The sequence below is a fragment of the Mus caroli genome, unplaced genomic scaffold, assembly GCF_978045245.1.
Source record: "Mus caroli unplaced genomic scaffold, Mus_caroli_1 scaffold_18, whole genome shotgun sequence".
NCBI lineage: Eukaryota > Metazoa > Chordata > Mammalia > Rodentia > Muridae > Mus > Mus caroli.
This window is the reverse complement of record NW_028227273.1, coordinates 69,084,696-69,090,211: the sequence shown is the minus strand read 5'-3', so window position 1 is coordinate 69,090,211 and position 5,516 is coordinate 69,084,696.

Genomic DNA, 5,516 nt, shown 5'->3' with positions numbered 1-5,516 from the left:
GTCCCGCCTGGCTGCCGGGGTGGAGCCCCGTCCAGCCCCGCCCCGAGCGCCTTGACGCTAAAGGAACGTTTCCGGCTGCGTTGCTGGTGGCTCTTGAGGACGTAGCTCAGTCTGATTGGAGTGACCTGGATGCTTCTCTATCTCTGTCCTGTTTGTCTTCAGACCTTTGTCATACATACTCTGGCCACCCTCAACGTTCACGCGACATGTGTCGCTTGCCCTGTTTCTGGTTGTTTCCCGCTCTGCTGGTCGCTTAGTTCCATGCAGTGCTTCATTTTGCACAGGACGCCAGGTTCGAAGATCCTTATGTGTGGCGGTACTTTGAGACAGAAATATAAATCGAGTCGATCTATATGTGGACATTTGCTGGGGAGACCATGAACCTGACTTTGAACTGCTTGCTTGCTTTTTTTTCTTTTAAAAAAAGATTTAATGTATTCACCGTTGCTCTCTTCAGACACACCAGAAGAGGGCGTCAGAACCCATTGCAGATGGTTGTGAGCCAACATGTGGTTGCTGGGAATTGAACCTAGGTCTTCTGGAACAACAGCCAGTAGTGCTCTTAACCACTGAGCCATCTCTCCAGCCCTTGCACTACTTTCTTGCTAACGTGGTTTTCCCGGTCCCCAAAGCCTTCCGGGGCAGCTCAGATTCACATCCTCTTAAAAAGTTACTTGTTATTTTATGTGTATGTGTTTGGTTGTATGTAGACTTGTGCATCACACACATTCCTGGTGCCTGTGAAGGCCAGAAGAGGGCATCTGAATTGGAGTTAAGGTCAGTTGTGAGCAGCCATATGGATGGCCAGAACTGAACAGAGGAAGTACTAAGAGCAAGTACTCTCAACTGCTGAGCTCTCTCAAGCCACCAGATCTTACTCTTAACCAACACAGTCCTTCTTGTAGCTGAAGTCCAGAACACTTAAACCATTCCTCACAATTTCATGTACAAAGTCTTACTGTGTAGCACTGGCTGACCTGGAACTTGCTATGCCTGGCTTCTGCCACTCAGTATACACCATTACCTGGGGCTATACTTCCCTCATCTTTCCAAACACATAGACAAATACCTACTCTAAGAGATTGTTTTGTAACGTGCCTCAGACCTTAGCACAACTCACTCCATGATGGAAGTCCAATTCAGGCTGTAAAACTCGGCATGTAGATAGCACCACCTGCCAAAAGAATGAAAACAGACCCAATCCCTCAGTGTGGATAGTTCTGAGAAAGTCTCTAAATTCCTAACTTTGCTTTTTGGCTTCTGTAGTTCTGCCTCTGACTACCTGTTCTTGTTAACTGAAGCATGCCAACCCAGAACATGGCTTTGCCCTTAAAAGCTCATCCTGAGAAAGGCTCAAGGCCTTTCTTGTTTGAGATCCTAAACACCCAGTGTACTCACCAGCCAGCTAATAAAGTCTTTCCTATTGGCTTAAAACTATGTCAGCGCATTCTTCCACGGTGAACACCCCACAACATTTTCAGGTTGCCTGAATTTTGATACTGATTTAATTTTTCAGGCCTGCAAAAATGAGCCTACGTATTATATTATCAACCAACTAGGGAAGCGGGCTAGCGTGAAAGGGGCAATACTGCAGTAGCACTTGCAGTGACTGTGACCCAGGCCAGCTATTAGTATTTACTGTAGATGGCATTTCATTTGTATGTGCCCTGTGCCCACAGAAACCAGAAGAGGGTGCTGGACGCTCTGGAGCTGGAGTTAACTAGGGGTTTTGAGTGTCACGTGGGCTCTGGAAATAGCACCTAGATCCTCTGTTAGAGCAGCCAGTGGTCTCCCCACAGGTCCAGTCCCACCTGAGTTAGTTTTAAATTGCCCAAATTAGGAATCAGAACAAATTGATAAAATGATTAATTCTTTAAGAATTTTTTTAGAGAGATTAACTTTGTATGGTACGAGTGTTTTGCCTGCCTATGTATATATCACATGGATGCCTAGTGCCCATAGAGGCCAGAATCATTGGATCTCCCAAAACTGGAATTACAGTTTGTGAGTCACCATGTGGGTCCTGAGAACTGAACCCAGGTCCTCTGCTATCATAGCAAGTTCTCTTAAGCACCGAGCCATCTCTCCAGGCCCCTGGTAAACAGATTGTGTTTAGGGGTTATCTGAGTATTTTGTTTTAGGGTCTCAGCAATTTTAACCCCATAAATTCTTTTCCTGAGACAGGGTCTATATAGCTTTGGCTGTCCTGGAGCTTATGTTGTGGACTAGACCAGAGTATCTTCTAAATTCACAGGGACCACCTGCCTCTGCCACCCAAGTACTGGAACTAAAGGCATGAACCATCCCTGTAAATTCTTAAAGTTAGAACATCACAGTGGGGGCACCTCCCACCAACAAAGGGACAGACCAACTGATTTGAACATTAACCCCCCCCCCCCAAAAAAAAAAGGGAGGAGAGGCCTGAAGAGATGGTTCAGGGATTTAGAGCACTGACTGCTCTTCCAGAGGTCCTGAGTTCAATTCCCACCAACCACATGGTGGCTCACAAGCATCTGGAATGAGATCTGATGCCCTCTTCTGGTGTGTCTGAAGACAGCTACAGTGTACTCATAAACAAATCTTAAAAAAAGCAAAAAACAAAAAAAAACCCCGCACTCTGTAGACCAGGCTGGCCTCAAATTCAGAAATCCACCTGCTGGGATCAAAGGCGTGCACCACCACTGCCCGACAGTGTCTCTTTACATAGATCTGACTGACTTAGAACTATGTGGACCAGTCTGGCCTTGAACTTACCAGAGAGATCTGTCTGCCTCCCAAGTGTGTGCACCACAAGTTCTAGTGCTCCTTTGTTGTTAACATAACTGGGGGCAAGTTTGTCAAACTAATCAAAGTGAATTAAAAAAAAAAAAAGGTTCCCCCACCCCCACCCGAAACAGGGTTTCCCTGTGTAGCCCCTACTGTCCTGGAACTCACTCTATAGACCAGGCTGACCTCAAACTCAGAGATCCACCTGCCTCTGCCTCCCAAGTGTTGGGATTAAAGGTGTGAGCCACTAGTATGACTTTAAAAATTATTTTTAAAATTGTTATGCCTATGTAGTAGATCAGATTCACTGGAGCTGCAGTTGGAGGTGGCTGGAGTCCCCTTCCTGGATGCTTGGAACTGACCTCCATCCCTTTGTACTCTGCAGCTCACAGATACATAACACTTACTGGATGGTATAGTTTATCTGATCCTGGGTGTTGGAAGCTTTATTAGAGTATTTTGTGCCATTCAGAGGCCCTAAAGTATAGATGGACAGTCCTTCCATAGCCTCAGGCATTTGAATATTGCATTTCAGTTGAAGATGCTATACTGTCTGGGGAGGTTTAGAAAGTGGTGTCTTGTTCAGTGAGTTTGTCAGAGGGACTCACTTTGAGGTGTGAGCTGTTTGCCCTGACCCCACGCTTGCTTGCTTGCTTGCTGTAATGCTGGTGATGGACTCTTAGCCCTCTGGAACTGTAAGCTCAGATGGACACTTTCTTCTATAAGTTGCCTTGGTCATGTTGTTTTATCACAGCAATAGAAAAGGAATACAGCCAGGCGTGGTGGCACAAGCCTTTAATCCCAGCACTCGGGAGGCAGAGGCAGGCGGATTTCTGAGTTCGAGGCCAGCCTGGTCTACAAAGTGAGCTCCAGGACAGCCAGGGCTACACAGTGAAACCCTGTCTCAAAAAAAAAAAAAACAAACCAAAAAAAAAAAAAAAGGAAAGGAATACAGGTCAAAGGTTCTACCTTGTCCCAATGTCTGCCAAAGCTCAAATCTGTTAAATCCCTTTCATTCCTTCGATAGCACTACATGGTTATACAAAGGTCTAGGCTGGGCGTGGTGGCACACATCTTTAATCCCAGCACTCGGGAGGTCTACAAAGTGAGTTCCAGGACAGCCAGAGCTACACAGAGAAACCCTGTCTCAAAAAAAAAAAAAAAGTAACAAAAGTCTAGTCTATTTCATTATTCATTGTTCAGGATGCTAGTTTAGGAGCTAAACTATATAATTTACAAAAACTATATAATTCCAGTAGTATTTCTAAGAATGAGACTCAAGATGGCAACTGTGAGTTTCACTTCCTCATTCTTCACAGGTAGAGCCACTGTCTAGCCTCCCCAGACACACCCGCATCTTTTAGTACCTGCCTATGGGCTGAAACAGTTGCCAGCACGTGGTATGGCACTGTCAGTTTCTAATGCAGCTCATGGAACTCACTACATTTCTAATTATGTGTAGATAAGCAAGGTAAGATGTTGTTTTGGGTAACACATTGGCTTTGTGAAGCATTGGTCACCTGGCTGTCCTTGAACTCAGAGATCCAGTTGCTTCTCTCTGCCTTCCAAGGGCTGGGATTAAAGGTGTTTATGGCCATTCCTAGCTTGTTAAGTGTTGGTTTTTATCGAAAGCTTCCGTTCAGCATTCAGAATGTGAAACTTCTGGGAGATTTTTCTAAGCAGGCAGTCATCCTGACACAAGCCATCTATCTTTTTTTTTTAATTTTTATTATATGTAAGTACACTGTAGCTGTCTTGAGACACCCCAGAAGAGGGAGTCAGATCTTATTATGGATGGCTGTGAGCCACCATGTGGTTGCTGGGATTTTTAACTTCGGATCTTTGGAAGAGCAGTCGGGTGCTCTTACCCACTGAGCCATCTCACCAGCCCCCACCATCTATCTTACTGTTTTACTGCTGTCAACAGACACCATGACCAAGTCTTATAAAGGAAAACATTTAATTGGGGCTGAGTTTCAGGTTCAGTCCATTATCATCAAGGTGGGAGTATGGCAGCATCTAGGCAGGCATGATGCAGGCAGAGCTAAGAGTTCTAATTCTTAGGGCCGGGCATAGTGGTGCATGCCTTTAATCCCAGCACTTGGGAGGCAGAGGCAAGCGGATTTCTGAGTTCGAGGGCAGCCTGGTCTACAGAGTGAGTTCCAGGATAGCCAGGGCTATACAGAGAAACCCTATCTCGAAAAAACCAGAGTTCTAATTCTTTATCTAAAGGCTGCTAGTGGAAGACTGACCTCTGGACATCTAGGATGAAGGTCTTAAAGCCCACACCCACAGAGCCACACCATCTAATAGTGCCCCTCTCTGGACCAAGCATATACAAACCATCACACCATGTAATTTAGATCTAGATATGGTGTTTGCTTGTTGACCATTTGAAAGTGTATTTTCTCTACGGGGCTTCGATCTAACACAGCTGAATAGGTGGCCAACTCACTAGTTACCACAGGCTTGTTACTGGGTCACTGGGGCGTTCTGAAGTCAAACTGGAGCAGGTTTTCTCCTACTGCTTGTCCTAAAGAATAAACTCCAACTACAGAACACTAAATAGATTACAGCATGTTACCAATTAATTCTGTTCAAATATTAAATCCTGGGCATCTCTAGATCAAGGAAGGGAGAAGTGAACTTTACTAAAGAGAAGCTATAAAAAAGGGTCAAAGTTCAGCATTGTCCCCCAACCCCTCAAATGGACCATGGAGAAGCACAAACACATAAATACACACAGGCTG